Here is a 19,323-nt window from a genome sequence, read left to right on the forward strand (position 1 = left end):
GGCCGGAGCACCCGACCCGGGGCCCGGCCGGGCCCCTGGATGCAGCCGGGGCTCCCAAGCCCGGAGGTGCATGGGACGCCTCCCCGGTCCCTCCGGACCCCGTCCCGGGCACCCTGCCACGCAGCAGGACCAAGGACAGAGCCCGGGGTGGGGAGGCCGCCCTCCCCGGGCCCCTAGGGGCCCCGGACGGAGCTCCTGAACCCAGACAAGCAAGGGGAGGCTCCCCGGGCACAACGGAACCCCTTCCTAGGCCCTTGGCAGTGCGGTAGGCTGGGAGACAGGGACCAGGGCCGGAGCACCCGACCCGGGGCCCGGCCGGGCCCCTGGACCCAGCCGGGGCTCCCAAGCCCGGAGGCGCATGGGACGCCTCCCCGGACCCATGGAGCCCGTCCTGGGCATTGAGCCATGCCGTTGGCCTGGAGATGGGTGCCCCGGACGCCCGGGGGAGGTCTGTCCGGGACACATGGAGCCCGTCCTGGGCATTGAACCATGCCGTTGGCCTGGAGAATGGAGCCCCCGGACGCCCGGGGGAGGACTGCCCGGTACCCGTGGAGCCCTTCCCGGGTACTTTGCAACGCCGTTCGCCTTCTGGAGATGGGTGCCCCGAACGCCCGGGGGGCGGGTTGCCCGGGATCCGTGGAGCCCGTCCTGGGCACTCTGACCTGCTGTTGGCCCGGGGGAGGACTGCCCGGGACCCGTGGAGCCCGTCCTGGGCACTCTGACAAGCTGTTGGCCCGGGGAAGGGAGCCCCAGACGACCGGGACCCAAGGAGCCCGTCCTTGGCACTCTGACAAGCCGTTGGCCCGGGGAAGGGAGCCCCAGACGACCGGGACCTGTGGAGCCCGTCCTGGGCACTCCTGTATGCCGTTGGCCCGGGGAAGGGAGGCCCGGACGTCCGGGACCCGTGGAGCCCGTCCTGGGCACTCTGAAATGCTTTGGCCCGGGGAAGGGAGCCCCGGACACCCGGGGGAGGACTGCCCGGGACCCGTGGAACTCGTCCTGGGCACTCTGACATGCCGCTGGCCTGGGGAAGGGTGCCCCGGACGCCCGGGGCCCGTGGAGCCCGTCCTGGGCACTCTGACAAGCCGTTGGCCCGGGGAAGGGAGCCCTGGACGCCCGGGACCCGTGGAGTCCGTCCTGGGCACTCTGAAATGCTTTGGCCCGGGGAAGGGAGCCCCGGACACCCGGGGGAGGATTGCCCGGGACCCGTGGAACTGGTCCTGGGCACTCTGACATGCCGCTGGCCCGGGGAAGGGTGCCCCGGATGACCGGGGCCTGTGGAGCCCGTCCTGGGCACTCTGACATGCCGCTGGCCCGGGGAAGGGAGCCCCGGACGCCCGAGGCCCGTGGAGCCCGTCCTGGGCACTCTGACAAGCCGTTGGCCCGGGGAAGGGTGCCTTGGACGCCCGGGACCCGTGGAGCCCGTCCTGGGCACTCTGAAATTCTTTGGCCCGTGGAAGGGAGCCCCGGACGCCCGGGGGAGGACTGCCCGGGACCCGTGGAACTGGTCCTGGGCACTCTGACATGCCGCTGGCCCGGGGAAGGGAGCCCCGGATGCCGGGGGCCCGTGGAGCCCGTCCTGGGCACTCTGACAAGCCGTTGGCCCGGGGAAAGGGAGCCCCGGATGCCCGGGACCCGTGGAGCCCGTCCTGGGCACTCTGACATGCCGTCAGCCCGGATGGAGCCCCGGACGCCCGGGGGACGAATGCCCGGGACGCATGGAGCCCGTCCCGGGCACTCTGCCATGCCTTCAGCCCGGATGGAGCCCCGGGCGCCCGGGGGACGAAGGCCCGGGATGCATGGAGCCCGTCCCGGGCACTCTGCCATGCCGTCGGCCTGGAGCGCCCCGACACCCAGGGGAGGACCACCGTGGAAACCATGGAGCCCGACCCGGGCACTCTGCCATGCCGTCAGCCCGGATGGAGCCCCGGACGCCCGGGGGGACGAAGGCCCGGGATGCTTGGAGCCTGTCCCGGGCACTCTGCCATGCCGTCGGCCTCGATGGAGCACCGGACGCCCGGGGGACAACTGCCCAAGAGCCTGGAGCCCGTCCTGGGCAATTTGACATGCAGTTGGCCTGGAGGAAGGAAGCACCGGGTGGCCTAGGGAGGTGTTGCCCAGGCATATCCCATCTGGTCCCCATGGCAGAGAACCACCAACCCTGGAGGGGTGTCCGGGCATACCCTGCGCCATAGTAATCCGGAGGCAAATTACCCCCCTTTCTTGCAATCTGTGCACGCGAGGTGACAGAGGGGACCCAAGGCGTGAAAGAACCCGACCTCATGGAGCCCTCGCTGGGATCCGGGAGGCGAATGGCACCTCATTAAGACTTCCAGGGAAGTTCGGCCATCTGGTCCCCCCCATAGGAAAGCGTTACGGGCGACCAGATGCCCGAGGGGATCCGGGCGACCAGATGGCTGAGGGAATCTGGGCGATCAGATGGCCGGGCATGGAGGTGAAGCCGCCTGGACTCTTCCCCACCCCGTCCCCGTCCCGGGACGAATGCCCGGGACGCATGGAGCCCGTCCTGGCCACTTGACGTCCCGTCCTGGGCATTGAACCATGCCGTTGGCCTGGAGAAGGGAGCCCCCGGACGCCCGGGGGAGGACTGCCCGGTACCCGTGGAGCCCTTCTCGGGTACTTTGCAACGCCGTTGGCCTCCTGGAGATGGGTGCCCCAGATGCCCGGGGGCGGGCTGCCCGGGACCCATGGAGCCCGTCCTGGGCACTTTTACATGCCGTCGGCCTGGAGGTGGGTGCCCTGGACGCCCGGGGGAGGCCTGCCCAGGACCCGTGGAGCCCTTCCCGGGTACTTTGCCAATGCCGTTGGCCTCATGGAGATGGTTGCCCCGGACGCCCGGGGGAGGCCTGCCCGAAACCCGTGGATCCCGTCCTGGGCTTTTTGACATGCCGTCGGCCTGGAGGTGGGAGCCCCGGACGCCCGGGAGCGGGCTGCCCGGGACCCATGGAGCCCGTCCTGGACACTTTGACATGCCGTCGGCCTGGAGGAGGGTGCCCGGTACGCCCGTGGGAAGCCTGGTCGGGACCCGTGGAGCCCTTCCCGGGTACTTTGCCAATGCCGTTGGCCTCATGGAGATGGGTGACCTGGACGCCCGGGGGAGGACTGCCCGGTACCCGTGGAGCCCTTTCCGGGTACTTTGCAACGCCGTTGGCCTCCTGGAGATGTGTGCCCCGAACGCCCGGGGGGAGGGCTGCCCGGGGCCCGTGGAGCCCGCCCTGGGCACTTTGACATGCCGTCGTCCTGGAGGTGGTAGCCCCGGACGCCCGGGGGAGGGCTGCCCGGGACCCATGGAGCCCTTCCCGGGTACTTTGCCATCCCGTTGGCCTCCTGGAGATGGGTGCCCCGGACGCCCGGGGGAGGTCTGTCCGGGACCCATGGAGCCCGTCCTGGACACTTTGACATGCCGTCGGCCTGGAGGAGGGTGCCCAGGACGCCCGTGGGAAGCCTAGTCGGGACCCGTGGAGCCCTTCCCGGGTACTTTGCCAATGCCGTTGGCCTCATGGAGATGGGTGCCCCGGACGCCCGGGGGAGGACTGCCCGGTACCCCTGGAGCCCTTTCCGGGTACTTTGCAATGCCGTTGGCCTCCTGGAGATGTGTGCCCCGAACGCCCGGGGGGAGGGCTGCCCGGAGCCCGTGGAGCCCGCCCTGGGCACTTTGACATGCCGTCGTCCTGGAGGTGGGAGCCCCGGACGCCCGGGGGAGGGCTGCCCGGGACCCATGGAGCCCTTCCCGGTTACTCTGCCATCCCGTTGGCCTCCTGGAGATGGGTGCCCCGGACGCCAGGGGGAGGTCTGTCCGGGGCCCATGGAGCCCGTCCTGGGCAGTGTGACATGCCGTCAGCCTGGAGGTGGGAGCCCCGGATGCCCGGGGGAAGGCTGCCCGGGACTCGTGGAGCCCTTCCCGGGTACTTTGCCATCCCGTTGGCCTCCTGGAGATGGGTGCCCCGGACGCCCGGGGGAGGTCTGTCCGGGGCCCATGGAGCCCGTCCTGGGCAGTGTGACATGCCGTCGGCCTGGAGGTGGGAGCCCCGGACGCCCGGGGGAAGGCTGCCCGGGACCCGTGGAGCCCTTCCCGGGTACTTTGCCATCCCGTTGGCCTCCTGGAGATGGGTGCCCCGGACGCCCAGGGGAGGTCTGTCCGGGACACGTGGAGCCCGTCCTGGGCATTGAGCCATGCCGTTGGCCCGGAGAATGGAGCCCCCAGACGCCCGGGGGAGGTGTTGCCCAGGCATATCTCATCTGGTCCCCCGGGCAGGGAACCACCAGCCCTGGAGAGGTGTCCGGGCGTACCCTGCCCCTAGTAATCCGGAGGGAAATTACCCCCCTTTCTTGCAATCCATGCACGCGAGGTGACAGAGGGGACCCAAGGCGTAAAAGAACCCGACCTCATGGAGCCCTAGCTGGGATCCGGGAGCCGAATGGCACCTCATCGGGACTTCCAGGGAAGCCCGGCCATCTGGTCGCCCCATTGGAAAGCATCACGGGCGACCAGAGGGCCGGGATCGAAAGGACTCCCAGCTCCCCATCCATCCCAAGCCTTCGCGGTAGGGTTCCTGACTGCCTGCCCACGCAAGGCAGGGCTCTTGGACCCCGGCTGGGCCTCAGGCGCAGGTTGGACCACCGGAGCTCTAGGGCCCGGACGACCTGGGTGAGGAATGCCCGGGACCCGTGGAGCCCGTCCTGGGTACTTTGACATGCCGTCGGCCTGGAGGTGGGTGCCCCGGACGCCCGGGGGGAGGTCTGCCCGGGACCCATGGAGCCCGTCCTGGGTACTTTGCCAATGCCGTTGGCCTCATGGAGATGGGTGCCCCGGACGCCCGGGGGAGGTGTACCCGGGACCCATGGAGCCCTTCCCGGGTACTTTGCCAATGCCGTTGGCCTCGTGGAGATGGGTGCCCCGGACGCCCGGGGGAGGTCTACCCGGGACCCATGGAGCCCTTCCCGGGTACTTTGCCAATGCCGTTGGCCTCGTGGAAATGGGTGCCCCGGACGCCCGGGGGAGGTCTGCCCGGGACCCATGGACCCCGTCCTGGGTACTTTGCCAATGCCGTTGGCCTCATGGAGATGTGTGCCCCGGACGCCCGAGGGAGGTCTGCCCGGGAAACATGGAGCCCGTCCTGGGTACTTTGCCAATGCCGTTGGCCTCCTGGAGATGGGTGTCCCAGACGCCCGGGGGAGGACTGTCCCGGACTCATGGAGCCCGTCCTGGGCACTTTGACATGCCGTCGGCCTGGCGGTGGGAGCCCCGGACGCCCGGGGGAGGGCTGCCCGGGACCCATGGAGCCCGACCCAGGCACTCTGTCATGCCGTCAGCCTGGATGGAGCCCCGGACGCCCGGGGGACGACTGCCCAGGAGCCATAGAGCCCGTCCTGGGCAATTTGACATGCAGTTGGCCTGGAGGAAGGAAGCCCCGGGTGGCCTAGGGAGGTGTTGCCCAGGCATAGCCCATCTGGTCCCCATGGCAGAGAACCACCAGCCTCGGAGGGGTGTCCGGGCGTACCCTTCTCCCTAGTAATCCGGAGGAAAATTACCCCCTTTTCTTGTAATCTGTGCACGCGAGGTGACAGAGGGGACCCAAGGCGCGAATGTACCCGACCTCCTGGAGCCCTCGCTGGGATCCGGGCAGCAAATGGCACCTCATCGGGACTTCCAGGGAAGTTCGGCCATCTGGTCGCCCCATAGGAAAGCGTTGCGGGCGACCAGATGCCCGAGGGGATCCGGGCGACCAGATGGCTGAGGGAATCTGGGCGATCAGATGGCTGGACACGGAAGTGAAGGCGCCTGGACTCTCCCGACCCTGTCCCCGTCCCCGTCCCGGGACGAATGCCCGGGACGCATGGAGCCCGTCCTGGGCACTTTTCCATGCCATTGGCCTGGAGCGCCCCGACACCCAGGGGAGGACCACCCTGAAAACCATGGAGCCCGACCCGGGCACTCTCCCATGCCGTCAGCCTGGATGGAGCCCCGGACGCCCAGGGGACGAATGCCCTGGACGCATGGAGCCCGTCCTGGGCACTTTTCCATGCATTTGGCCTGGAGCCCCCAGACACCCAGGGGAGGACCACCGTGAAAACCATGGAGCCCGACCTGGGCACTCTTCCATACCGTCAGCCTAGATGGAGCCCCGGACGCCCGGGGGATGAATGCCCGGGACGCATGGAGCCTGTCCTGGGCACTTTTCCATGCCATCAGCCTGGATGGAGCCCCGGACGCCCGGGGGACGACTGCCCAGGAGCCATGGAGCCCGTCCTGGGCAATTTGACATGCAGTTGGCCTGGAGGAAGGAAGCCCCGGGTGGCCTAGGGAGGTGTTGCCCAGGCATAGCCCATCTGGTCCCCATGGCAGAGAACCACCAGCCTCGGAGGGGTGTCCGGGCGTACCCTTCTCCATAGTAATCCGGAGGAAAATTACCCCCTTTTCTTGTAATCTGTGCACGCGAGGTGACAGAGGGGACCCAAGGCGCGAATGTACCCGACCTCCTGGAGCCCTCGCTGGGATCCGGGCGGCGAATGGCACCTCATCGGGACTTCCAGGGAAGTTCGGCCATCTGGTCGCCCCATAGGAAAGCGTTGCGGGCGACCAGATGCCCGAGGGGATCCGGGCGACCAGATGGCCGAGGGAATCTGGGCGATCAGATGGCTGGACACGGAAGTGAAGCCGCCTGGACTCTCCCGACCCTGTCCCCGTCCCCGTCCCGGGCACTCTCCCATGCCGTCAGCCTGGATGGAGCCCCGGACGCCCGGGGGACGAATGCCCGGGACGCATGGAGGCCGTCCTGGGCACTTTTCCATGCCATTGGCCTGGAGCGCCCCGACACCCAGGGGAGGACCACCCTGAAAACCATGGAGCCCGACCCGGGCACTCTGCCATGCTGTCAGCCTGGATGGAGCCCCGGACGCCCGGGGGACGAAGGCCCGGGACGCATGGAGCCCGTCCCGGGCACTCTGCCATGCCGTCGGCCTGGATGGAGCCCCGGACGCCCGGGGGACGACTGCCCAAGAGCCATGGAGCCCGTCCTGGGCAATTTGACATGCAGTTGGCCTGGAGGAAGGAAGCCCCGGGTGGCCTAGGGAGGTGTTGCCCAGGCATAGCCTATCTGGTCCCCATGGCAGAGAACCACCAGCCCTGGAGGGGTGTCCGGGCGAACCCTGCCCCTAGTAATCCGGAGGGAAATTACCCCCCTTTCTTGCAATCTGTGCACGCGAGGTGACAGAGGGGACCCAAGGCGTGAAAGAACCCGACCTCATGGAGCCCTCGCTGGGATCCGGGAGGCGAATGGCACCTCATCGGGACTTCCAGGGAAGTTCGGCCATCTGGTCCCCCCCCCCCATAGGAAAGCGTTGCGGGCGACCAGATGGCCGAGGAAATCTGGGCGATCAGATGGCCGGGCATGGAGGTGAAGCCGCCTGGACTCTTCCCCACCCCGTCCCCGTCCCCGTCCCGGGACGAATGCCCAGGACGCATGGAGCCCGTCCTGGGCACTTTTCCATGCCGTCGGCCTGGAGCGCCCCGACACCCTGGGGAGGACCACCCTGGAAACCATGGAGCCCGACCCGGGCACTCTGCCATGCCGTCGGCCTGGATGGAGCCCCGGACGCCCGGGGGACGAATGCCCGGGACGCATGGAGCCCGTCCTGGGCACTTTTCCATGCCGTCGGCCAGGAGCCCCCTGACACCCAGGGGAGGACCACCGTGAAAACCATGGAGCCCGACCCGGGCACTCTGCCATACCGTCAGCCTGGATGTAGCCCCGGGCGCCCAGGGGACGAATGCCCGGGACGCATGGAGCCCGTCCCGGGCACTCTGCCATGCCGTCAGCCTGGATGGAGCCCCGGACGCCCGGGGGACGAATGCCCAAGAGCCATGGAGCCCGACCCGGGCACTCTGCCATGCCGTCAGCCTGGATAGAGCCCCGGGCGCCCGGGGGACGGAGGCCCGGGACGCATGGAGCCCGTCCTGGGCACGTTTCCATGCCGTCAGCCGGGACTGCCCAAGAGCCATGGAGCCCATCCCGGGCACTCTGCCATGCCGTCCCGACAAATTCGTCCGGACTCCTAACCTTCCGACACGGATCGGAATCGAGCCCTTTCTGACCCAGCAGTTTCAGGCGCCCGGGGGACGAATGCCCGGGACGCATGGAGCCCGCCCGGGCACTCTGCCATGCCGCCGGCCTGGATGGAGCCCTGGACGCCCGGGGGACGAATGCCCGGGACGCATGGAGCCCGTCCCGGGCACTCTGCCATGCCGTCGGCCTGGATGGAGCCCCGGACGCCCGGGGGACGACTGCCCAAGAGCCATGGAGCCCATCCCGGGCACTCTGCCATGCCGTCCCGACAAATTCGTACGGACTCCTAACCTTCCGACACGGATCGGAATCGAGCCCTTTCTGACCCAGCAGATTTCAGGTTGACTTGCTATATACTTTACGTACGATTTTATGGGGGCCGATTCCGATCCGGTACGTAAAAGCACATCCGACCGACATGTCGGACAACCACGTACACCCAGGGGATAGGACTGCCCGGGTCACATGGACCCCGTCCTGGGCACTCTGATCTGCCGCCGGCGCAGGGGATCGAACCGTGATCACCAGATGGGGATATCCCAAAAATCTGGCATGGATACGGCCCGCCAGGACAGGTTTGGGCACCCCTGAATTACACTCTCTTTAAAGACACAGCCATAATCCACTAGAAGGGCCCAACTGACTATTCCATTTTGGCAATTATGTCAAATTAAGGGAAGTGTTTTGTGCTTAATTGAAATTAGATCTTTCATGAAGTGTCCAGAGGATTGCCTTTCCCTCACTCCTGCCTTCTAACCAGTTTGGATAGATAGACTGATAAGAAAGCAGATCTTACTCCTAAAGTTTCAGCCATCTCAAGTGTATGACTGTTGACATATGTCTGCCCCACAGAGACAGATCACTTCTAATAAGTGAGTTCTCTATCTGTCACTGATTGCGGACATACTAACTAGAGCTATCAGTATGGTCATAAATGTGAATACTCTTATGTTCTCAAATCAAAATGGAGTTTTTCCTACTTCCAAGAAAAGTGTCTTAAGCATGCTCTTCAATTTGTGCACGCATGTAGACATTCAAATGCAACTGCATTTCCATACAGAGTCTCAAAATCATAGATATCTTCATACCGCAGTAAGAATACATGAAGCGATTTACATACTGCGGGCAGGCAGGCCTTGTAACTCAGTGGCAGAGCACTGGTCTTGTAAACCAGGGGTCATGAGTTCAAGCCTCATCAGGGCCTTTTTATATGTGAGTTTCTGTATGTTGTTTCCAAGTCATTCTTTCTAGGAGTCACACCTTGTCTTAAGTTTGCTTATTGACAAGCTTCCCTTTCCTGCTTTCATCGTATCAAGAAGACTTCATGAAAACCATTGAACCATAAACTATTGCCTCACCCCTTTCGATCACCTGACGAACGCCTGACAAACGCCATTCTCACCCCGCCGGGCAAGCCCTGCCGGGCAAAGCCAAATAAGCCAAGCATATTTGAAGTTCCTTTGAAAGTCAGAGCGAGGACTATGACCTCTGTTCCGACTGAGTCTGCATCCACAGAAAGGATGAAATAAGGATCTAGAAATTTCACCAAGGAGATGTGAACTTCATCCCCCTTAAAATACTTTTCCTCCCAGATGCCCCGGCTCTTAGTCAAATGAGGTTAATCTTCAAAACCCCACCCCCACTAACCATAAATATCCGACTCTCCTGCTGTCCATTCAAATGATACCACGTATCTTGTACATAGAGAGAATGTGAGAAAAAGCAGAATCTCTTCATAGATTTGGTGACCTTGGAAGGGTCGGCTGGATAAAGAAGTGAACCTGATTTCGGGAAAAGGAGTATCGTGATGGGGATGAGGAAAAGAGAACATGGACCACATTCACAAGTTAGAGAAATAAATGTAATAGGTTGAATGGTTTTAAAAAGTTAACTTTGAGCATGAATTGTGTTTTTTAAACTGCAAAGAATTAAAAAATCAATGTGGGATTGGAGGCACAATCTGAGCAGAAAGCACCATAAGCTGCTATGGTGCAACTCTTATGTTGACTAGAAACATTAATATGATGACGCTCTTCCTTTGATATGTCTTTCAGTTAAATTGTATTGTAAGTAGCTGATACAGCACTGTTTGCAGCTCCTCAGTATATGGTTATCCCGTGACAACAATGTTTTCATCATATTTATTATTCTACAAAAGTATTTTTATATGCACTGATGTGGTGTTTGCATGCTATGCAAGACGGCACATCATGGAATGTTTATAAGGAGCATCGAATAGGATTGTGATATTTGCACCTGGAAGAGTCGGACACGCAGATCCTGAAAAGAAGTAAAGACTCTCTAGCAAGGGCCGCCTTTAACCTGAGTGTAATCTTTACTTTTAGTGAAATAGTTTATGAAAAACCAGTAAGCTGCTCCAGGTGAGGCTCGAACTCACAACCTCGGCATGCCTCTATGCAAGTACTGCTGTATAAGTACCTCGCGCTAACCGTTTGCGCCACTGGAGCTCACTGTTCTCATATCTCCCCAGTTGAGCCATCTAGAGCTGACCAAGTAGATACTGGCACTGCTACCTTATTCACTGTGCAAGATCGACTCACATGCTAGCATGTTATCATGACTATTAAAAACTACAGTCCTAATGGAACAGATTTGATAATTCTGCTATATCATGTGCTCTGTCTATTGAACACCACATACATTTGCCAGTTCTGACACAGTCTAGGAGAAACTTATGATTATTTGTAATTAGCACATAGTAAGAATTTCCTAAAAAATGAAACATAGGCACCTAAGGCAGACAAGGTGGCTGAGCGGTTAAGGCGATGGACTGCTAATCCATTGTGCTCTGCACGCGTGGGTTCGAATCCCACCTTCGTCGGGACGCCATCAGACACTCTTTTGAAGGTGGGCATGTGTCGTAGTACAATTACACTCTCTTTCAAGACACAGCCATAATCCACTAGAAGGGCCCAACTGACTATTCCATTTTGGCAATTATGTCAAATTAAGGGAAGTGTTTTGTGCTTAATTGAAATTAGATCTTTCATGAAGTGTCCAGAGGATTGCCTTTTCCTCACTCCTGGCCTTCTAACCAGTTTGGATAGATAGACTGATAAGAAAGCAGCTCTTACTCCTAAAGTTTCAGCCATCTCAAGTGTATGACTGTTGACATATGTCTGCCCCACAGAGACAGATCACTTCTAATAAGTGAGTTCTCTATCTGTCACTGATTGCGGACATACTAACTAGAGCTATCAGTATGGTCATAAATGTGAATACTCTTATGTTCTCAAATAAAAATGGAGTTTTTCCTACTTCCAAGAAAAGTGTCTTAAGCATGCTCTTCAATTTGTGCACGCATGTAGACATTCAAATGCAACTGCATTTCCATACAGAGTCTCAAAATCATAGATATCTTCATACCGCAGTAAGAATACATGAAGCAATTTACATACTGCGGGCAGGCTGTCCTTGTAGCTCAGTGGCAGAGCACTGGTCTTGTAAACCAGCGGTCATGAGTTCAAGCCTCATCAGGGCCTTTTTATATGTGAGTTTCTGTATGTTGTTTCCAAGTCATTCTTTCTAGGAGTCGCACATTGTCTTAAGTTTGCTTATTGACAAGCTTCCCTTTTCTGCATTCATCATATCAAGAAGACTTCATGAAAGCCATTGAACCATAAACTATTGCCTCACCCCTTTCGATCGCCTGACGAACGCCTGACAAACGCCATTGTCACCCCGCCGGGCAAAGCCAAATAAGCCATGCATATTTGAAGTTCCTTTGAAAGTCAGAGCGAGGACTATGACCTCTGTTCCGACTGAGTCTGCATCCACAGAAAGGATGAAATAAGGATCTAGAAATTTCACCAAGGAGATGTGAACTTCATCCCCCTTAAAATACTTTTCCTCCCAGATGCCCCGGCTCTTAGTCAAATGAGGTTAATCTTCAAAACCTCACCCCCACTAACCATAAATATCCGACTCTCCTGCTGTCCATTCAAATGATACAAGGTATCTTGTACATAGAGAGAATGTGAGAAAAAGCAGAATCGCTTCATAGATTTGGTGACCTTGGAAGGGTTGGCTGGATAAAGAAGTGAACCTGATTTCGGGAAAAGGAGTATCGTGATGGGGATGAGGAAAAGAGAACATGGACCACATTCACAAGTTAGAGAAATAAATGTAATAGGTTGAATGGTTTTAAAAAGTTAACTTTGAGCACGAATTGTGTTTTTTAAACTGCAAAGAATTAAAAAATCAATGTGGGATTGGAGGCACAATCTGAGCAGAAAGCACCATAAGCTGCTATGGTGCAACTCTTATGTTGACTAGAAACATTAATATGATGACGCTCTTCTTTTGATATATCTTTCAGTTAAATTGTATTGTAAGTAGCTGATACAGCACTGTTTGCAGCTCCTCAGTATATGGTTATCCCGTGACAACAATGTTTTCATCATATTTATTATTCTACAAATGTATTTTTAAATGCACTGATGTGGTGTTTGCATGCTATGCAAGACGGCACATCATGGAATGTTTATAAGGAGCATCGAATAGGATTGTGATATTTGCACCTGAAAGAGTCGGACACGCAGATCCTGAAAAGAAGTAAAGACTCTCTAGCAAGGGCCGTCTTTACCCTGAGTTTAATCTTTACTTTTAGTGAAATGGTTTATGAAAAACCAGTAAGCTGCTCCAGGTGAGGCTCGCACTCACAACCTCAGCATGCCTCAATGCAAGTACTGCTGTATAAGTACCGCGCGCTAACAGATTGCGCCACTGGAGCTCACTGTTCTCATATCTCCCCAGTTGAGCCATCTAGAGCTGACCAAGTAGATACTGGCACTGCTCCCTTATTCACTGTGCAAGATCGACTCACATGCTAGCATGTTATCATGACTAATAAAAACTACAGTCCTAATGGAACAGATTTGATAATTCTGCTATATCATGTGCTCTGTCTATTGAACACCACATACATTTGCCAGTTCTGACACAGTCTAGGAGAAACTTATGATTATTTGTAATTAGCACATAGTAAGAATTTCCTAAAAAATGAAACATAGTCACCTAAGGCAGACGAGGTGGCCGAGTGGTTAAGGTGATGGACTGCTAATCAATTGTGCTCTGCACGCGTGGGTACGAATCCCACCTTCGTTGAAATGCCATCAGACACTCTTTTGAAGGTGGGCATGTCTCGAAGTAGAATTACACTCTCTTTCAAGACACAGCCATAATCCACTAGAAGGGCCCAACTGACTATTCCATTTTGGCAATTATGTCAAATTAAGGGAAGTGTTTTGTGCTTAATTGAAATTAGATCTTTCATGAAGTGTCCAGAGGATTGCCTTTCCCTCACTCCTGGCCTTCTAACCAGTTTGGATAGATAGACTGATAAGAAAGCAGCTCTTACTCCTAAAGTTTCAGCCATCTCAAGTGTATGACTGTTGACATATGTCTGCCCCACAGAGACAGATCACTTCTAATAAGTGAGTTCTCTATCTGTCACTGATTGCGGACATACTAACTAGAGCTATCAGTATGGTCATAAATGTGAATACTCTTATGTTCTCAAATCAAAATGGAGTTTTTCCTACTTCCAAGAAAAGTGTCTTAAGCATGCTCTTCAATTTGTGCACGCATGTAGACATTCAAATGCAACTGCATTTCCATACAGAGTCTCAAAATCATAGATATCTTCATACCGCAGTAAGAATACATGAAGCGATTTACATACTGCAGGCAGGCTGGCTTTGTAGCTCAGTGACAGAGCACTGGTCTTGTAAACCAGGGATCATGAGTTCAAGCCTCATCAGGGCCTTTTTATATGTGAGTTTCTGTATGTTGTTTCCAAGTCATTCTTTCTAGGAGTCACACATTGTCTTAAGTTTGCTTATTGACAAGCTTCCCTTTCCTGCTTTCATCGTATCAAGAAGACTTCATGAAAACCATTGAGCCATAAACTATTGCCTCACCCCTTTCGATCGCCTGACGAACGCCTGACAAACGCCATTCTCACCCCGCCGGGCAAGCCCTGCCAGGCAAAGCCAAATAAGCCAAGCATATTTGAAGTTCCTTTGAAAGTCAGAGCGAGGACCATGACCTCTGTTCCGACTGAGTCTGCATCCACAGAAAGGATGAAATAAGGATCTAGAAATTTCACCAAGGAGATGTGAACTTCATCCCCCTTAAAATACTTTTCCTCCCAGATGCCCCGGCTCTTAGTCAAATGAGGTTAATCTTCAAAACCCCACCCCCACTAACCATAAATATCCGACTCTCCTGCTGTCCATTCAAATGATACAAGGTATCTTGTACATAGAGAGAATGTGAGAAAAAGCAGAATCGCTTCATAGATTTGGTGACCTTGGAAGGGTGGGCTGGATAAAGAAGTGAACCTGATTTCGGGAAAAGGAGTATCGTGATGGGGATGAGGAAAAGAGAACATGGACCACATTCACAAGTTAGAGAAATAAATGTAATAGGTTGAATGGTTTTAAAAAGTTAACTTTGAGCATGAATTGTGTTTTTTAAACTGCAAAGAATTAAAAAATCAATGTGGGATTGGAGGCACAATCTGAGCAGAAAGCACCATAAGCTGCTATGGTGCAACTCTTATGTTGACTAGAAACATTAATATGATGACGCTCTTCCTTTGATATGTCTTTCAGTTAAATTGTATTGTAAGTAGCTGATACAGCACTGTTTGCAGCTCCTCAGTATATGGTTATCCCGTGACAACAATGTTTTCATCATATTTATTATTCTACAAAAGTATTTTTAAATGCACTGATGTGGTGTTTGCATGCTATGCAAGACGGCACATCATGGAATGTTTATAAGGAGCATCGAATAGGATTGTGATATTTGCACCTGGAAGAGTCGGACACGCAGATCCTGAAAAGAAGTAAAGACTCTCTAGCAAGGGCCGTCTTTACCCTGAGTTTAATCTTTACTTTTAGTGAAATGGTTTATGAAAAACCAGTAAGCTGCTCCAGGTGAGGCTCGAGCTCACAACCTCAGCATGCCACAATGCAAGTACTGCTGTATAAATATCGCCACTAACCGATTGCGCCACTGGAGCTCACTGTTCTCATATCTCCCCAGTTGAGCCATCTAGAGCTGACCAAGTAGATACTGGCACTGCTCCCTTATTCACTGTGCAAGATCGACTCACATGCTAGCATGTTATCATGACTATTAAAAACTACAGTCCTAATGGAACAGATTTGATAATTCTGCTATATCATGTGCTCTGTCTATTGCACACCACATACATTTGCCAGTTCTGACACAGTCTAGGAGAAACTTATGATTATTTGTAATTAGCACATAGTAAGAATTTCCTAAAAAATGAAACATAGTCACCTAAGACAGACGAGGTGGACGAGTGGTTAAGGCGATGGACTGCTAATCCATTGTGCTCTGCACGCGTGGGTTCGAATCCCACCTTCGTCGGCACGCCATCAAACACTCTTTTGAAGGTGGGCATGTCTCGTAGTACAATTACACTCTCTTTCAAGACACAGCCATAATCCACTAGAAGGGCCCAACCTACTATTCCTTTTTGGCTATTATGTCAAATTAAGGGAAGTGTTTTGTGCCTAATTGAAGTTAGATCTTTCATGAAGTGTCCAGAGGATTGCCTTTCCCTCACTCCTGGCCTTCTAACCAGTTTGGATAGATAGACTGATAAGAAAGCAGCTCTTACTCCTAAAGTTTCAGCCATCTCAAGTGTATGACTGTTGACATATGTCTGCCCCACAGAGACAGATCACTTCTAATAAGTGAGTTCTCTATCTGTCACTGATTGCGGACATACTAACTAGAGCTATCAGTATGGTCATAAATGTGAATACTCTTATGTTCTCAAATCAAAATGGAGTTTTTCCTACTTCCAAGAAAAGTGTCTTAAGCATGCTCTTCAATTTGTGCACACATGTAGACATTCAAATGCAACTGCATTTCCATACAGAGTCTCAAAATCATAGATATCTTCATACCGCAGTAAGAATACATGAAGCGATTTACATACTGCAGGCAGGCAGGCCTTGTAGCTCAGTGGCAGAGCACTGGTCTTGTAAACCAGGGGTCATGAGTTCAAGCCTCATCAGGGCCTTTTTATATGTGAGTTTCTGTATGTTGTTTCCAAGTCATTCTTTCTAGGAGTCACACCTTGTCTTAAGTTTGCTTATTGACAAGCTTCCCTTTCCTGCTTTCATCGTATCAAGAAGACTTCATGAAAACCATTGAACCACAAACTATTGCCTCACCCCTTTCGATCGCCTGACAAACGCCATTCTCACCCCGCCGGGAAAAGCCAAATAAGCCAAGCATATTTGAAGTTCCTTTGAAAGTCAGAGCGAGGACTATGACCTCTGTTCCGACTGAGTCTGCATCCACAGAAAGGATGAAATAAGGATCTAGAAATTTCACCAAGGAGATGTGAACTTCATCCCCCTTAAAATACTTTTCCTCCCAGATGCCCCGGCTCTTAGTCAAATGAGGTTAATCTTCAAAACCCCACCCCCACTAACCATAAATATCCGACTCTCCTGCTGTCCATTCAAATGATACAAGGTATCTTGTACATAGAGAGAATGTGAGAAAAAGCAGAATCGCTTCATAGATTTGGTGACCTTGGAAGGGTCGGCTGGATAAAGAAGTGAACCTGATTTCGGGAAAAAAAGTATCGTGATGGGGATGAGGAAAAGAGAACATGGACCACATTCACAAGTTAGAGAAATAAATGTAATAGGTTGAATGGTTTTAAAAAGTTAACTTTGAGCATGAATTGTGTTGTTTAAACTGCAAAGAATTAAAAAATCAATGTGGGATTGGAGGCACAATCTGAGCAGAAAGCACCATAAGCTGCTATGGTGCAACTCTTATGTTGACTAGAAACATTAATATGATGACTCTCTTCCTTTGATATGTCTTTCAGTTAAATTGTATTGTAAGTAGCTGATACAGCACTGTTTGCAGCTCCTCAGTATATGGTTATCCCGTGACAACAATGTTTTCATCATATTTATTATTCTACAAAAGTATTTTTAAATGCACTGATATGGTGTTTGCATGCTATGCAAGACGGCACATCATGGAATGTTTATAAGGAGCATCGAATAGGATTGTGATATTTGCACCTGGAAGAGTCGGACACGCAGATCCTGAAAAGAAGTAAAGTCTCTCTAGCAAGGGCCGTCTTTACCCTGAGTTTAATCTTTACTTATAGTGAAATGGTTTATGAAAAACCAGTAAGCTGCTCCAGGTGAGGCTCGAACTCACAACCTCGACATGCCTTAATGCAAGTACTGCTGTATAAGTACCGCGCGCTAACCGATTGCGCCACTGGAGCTCACTGTTCTCATATCTCCCCAGTTGAGCCATCTAGAGCTGACCAAGTAGATACTGGCACTGCTCCCTTATTCACTGTGCAAGATCGACTCACATGCTAGCATGTTATCATGACTATTAAAAACTACAGTCCTAATGGAACAGATTTGATAATTCTGCTATATCATGTGCTCTGTCTATTGAACACCACATACATTTGCCAGTTCTGACACAGTCTAGGAGAAACTTATGATTATTTGTAATTACCACATAGTAAGAATTTCCTAAAAAATGAAACATAGTCACCTAAGGCAGACAAGGTGGCCGAGTGGTTAAGGCGATGGACTGCTAATCCATTGTGCTCTGCACGCGTGGGTTCGAATCCCACCTTCGTCGGAAAGCCATCAGACACTCTTTTGAAGGTGGGCATGTCTCGTAGTACAATTACACTCTCTTTCAAGACACAGCCATAATCCACTAGAAGGGCCCAACTGACTATTCCATTTTGGCAATTATGTCAAATTAAGGGAAGTGTTTTGTGCTTAATTGAAATTAGATCTTTCATGAAGTGTCCAGAGGATTGCCTTTCCCTCACTCCTGGCCTTCTAACCAGTTTGGATAAATAGACTGATAAGAAAGCAGCTCTTACTCCTAAAGTTTCAGCCATCTCAAGTGTATGACTGTTGACATATGTCTGCCCCACAGAGACAGATCACTTCTAATAAGTGAGTTCTCTATCTGTCACTGATTGCGGACATACTAACTAGAGCTATCAGTATGGTCATAAATGTGAAAACTCTTATGTTCTCAAATCAAAATGGAGTTTTTCCTACTTCCAAGAAAAGTGTCTTAAGCATGCTCTTCAATTTGTGCACGCATGTAGACATTCAAATGCAACTGCATTTCCATACAGAGTATCAAAATCATAGATATCTTCATACCGCAGTAAGAATACATGAAGCGATTTACATACTGCAGTCAGGCAGGCCTTGTAGCTCAGTGGCAGAGCACTGGTCTTGTAAACCAGAGGTCATGAGTTCAAGCCTCATCAGGGCCTTTTTATATGTGAGTTTCTGTATGTTGTTTCCAAGTCATTCTTTCTAGGAGTCACACCTTGTCTTAAGTTTGCTTATTGACAAGCTTCCCTTTCCTGCTTTCATCGTATCAAGAAGACTTCATGAAAACCATTGAACCATAAACTATCGCCTCACCCCTTCCGATCGCCTGACGAACGCCTGACAAACGCCATTCTCACCCCGCCGGGCAAGCCCTGCCGGGCAAAGCCAAATAAGCCATGCATATTTGAAGTTCCTTTGAAAGTCAGAGCGAGGACTATGACCTCTGTTCCGACTGAGTCTGAATCCACAGAAAGGATGAAATAAGGATCTAGAAATTTCACCAAGGAGATGTGAACTTCATCCCCCTTAAAATACTTTTCCTCCCAGATGCCCCGGCTCTTAGTCAAATGAGGTTAATCTTCAAAACCCCACCCCCACTAACCATAAATATCCGACTCTCCTGCTGTCCATTCAAATGATACAAGGTATTTTGTACATAGAGAGAATGTGAGACAAGCATTTGCAATGCAATAGGTCTCGCATTAGGAAAGTTTGAGCTATTGGTATTGTAAATGACACATTTTTTATTTATGTGTTGGTTTTGAAAATAGCGAAAATAGCTTTGTCATTTACAATGCCAAAAGTTTTAACTTTCGCAAATGTGACACCTATAGCATTTGTAATGCAATATGTGTTGTATTTACGTGACTTAGATGTATTGATATTACAAATAAAAATGGCTTGTACATTTTTTAATAATTAATACTTAAATACAAGTTATTGTAATTTATAATGGCAATAGCTTTTGTAAATAACTTTTGTGAAGATTATGTTCATTGTATTTTATTGTGATGAAATTCCAAGAACAGAAGTGA

The 19,323-nt window shown here is 53.3% G+C and overlaps 11 non-coding genes across 11 annotated transcripts; 9 read left to right on the top strand and 2 right to left on the bottom strand.

Moving 5' to 3' along the window:
• The first annotated feature begins 9,219 nt into the window (after positions 1-9,219).
• On the top strand, positions 9,220-9,291 carry TRNAT-UGU (transfer RNA threonine (anticodon UGU)). Its single transcript has one exon. It is a non-coding gene; the product is annotated as a tRNA-Thr (tRNA).
• A 1,169-nt stretch (positions 9,292-10,460) lies between these two features.
• Positions 10,461-10,555, bottom strand: TRNAI-UAU (transfer RNA isoleucine (anticodon UAU)). The gene is made up of 2 exons: positions 10,518-10,555; positions 10,461-10,496 (listed from the first exon to the last, which is right to left on the bottom strand). It is a non-coding gene; the product is annotated as a tRNA-Ile (tRNA).
• Positions 10,556-10,847: 292 nt separating this feature from the next.
• Positions 10,848-10,929, top strand: TRNAS-GCU (transfer RNA serine (anticodon GCU)). Its single transcript has one exon. It is a non-coding gene; the product is annotated as a tRNA-Ser (tRNA).
• Positions 10,930-11,518: 589 nt separating this feature from the next.
• On the top strand, positions 11,519-11,590 carry TRNAT-UGU (transfer RNA threonine (anticodon UGU)). Its single transcript has one exon. It is a non-coding gene; the product is annotated as a tRNA-Thr (tRNA).
• Positions 11,591-13,132: 1,542 nt separating this feature from the next.
• Positions 13,133-13,214, top strand: TRNAS-GCU (transfer RNA serine (anticodon GCU)). The gene has a single exon. It is a non-coding gene; the product is annotated as a tRNA-Ser (tRNA).
• A 589-nt stretch (positions 13,215-13,803) lies between these two features.
• TRNAT-UGU (transfer RNA threonine (anticodon UGU)) lies at positions 13,804-13,875 on the top strand. The gene has a single exon. It is a non-coding gene; the product is annotated as a tRNA-Thr (tRNA).
• Positions 13,876-15,430: 1,555 nt separating this feature from the next.
• On the top strand, positions 15,431-15,512 carry TRNAS-GCU (transfer RNA serine (anticodon GCU)). Its single transcript has one exon. It is a non-coding gene; the product is annotated as a tRNA-Ser (tRNA).
• Positions 15,513-16,101: 589 nt separating this feature from the next.
• TRNAT-UGU (transfer RNA threonine (anticodon UGU)) lies at positions 16,102-16,173 on the top strand. The gene has a single exon. It is a non-coding gene; the product is annotated as a tRNA-Thr (tRNA).
• A 1,144-nt stretch (positions 16,174-17,317) lies between these two features.
• TRNAI-UAU (transfer RNA isoleucine (anticodon UAU)) lies at positions 17,318-17,412 on the bottom strand. Its single transcript has 2 exons — positions 17,375-17,412; positions 17,318-17,353 (listed from the first exon to the last, which is right to left on the bottom strand). It is a non-coding gene; the product is annotated as a tRNA-Ile (tRNA).
• Positions 17,413-17,704: 292 nt separating this feature from the next.
• On the top strand, positions 17,705-17,786 carry TRNAS-GCU (transfer RNA serine (anticodon GCU)). The gene has a single exon. It is a non-coding gene; the product is annotated as a tRNA-Ser (tRNA).
• A 589-nt stretch (positions 17,787-18,375) lies between these two features.
• On the top strand, positions 18,376-18,447 carry TRNAT-UGU (transfer RNA threonine (anticodon UGU)). The gene has a single exon. It is a non-coding gene; the product is annotated as a tRNA-Thr (tRNA).
• The last annotated feature ends 876 nt before the right edge of the window (positions 18,448-19,323 follow it).

Source organism: Lissotriton helveticus, chromosome 5_1 (genome assembly GCF_964261635.1).
Source record: "Lissotriton helveticus chromosome 5_1, aLisHel1.1, whole genome shotgun sequence".
NCBI lineage: Eukaryota > Metazoa > Chordata > Amphibia > Caudata > Salamandridae > Lissotriton > Lissotriton helveticus.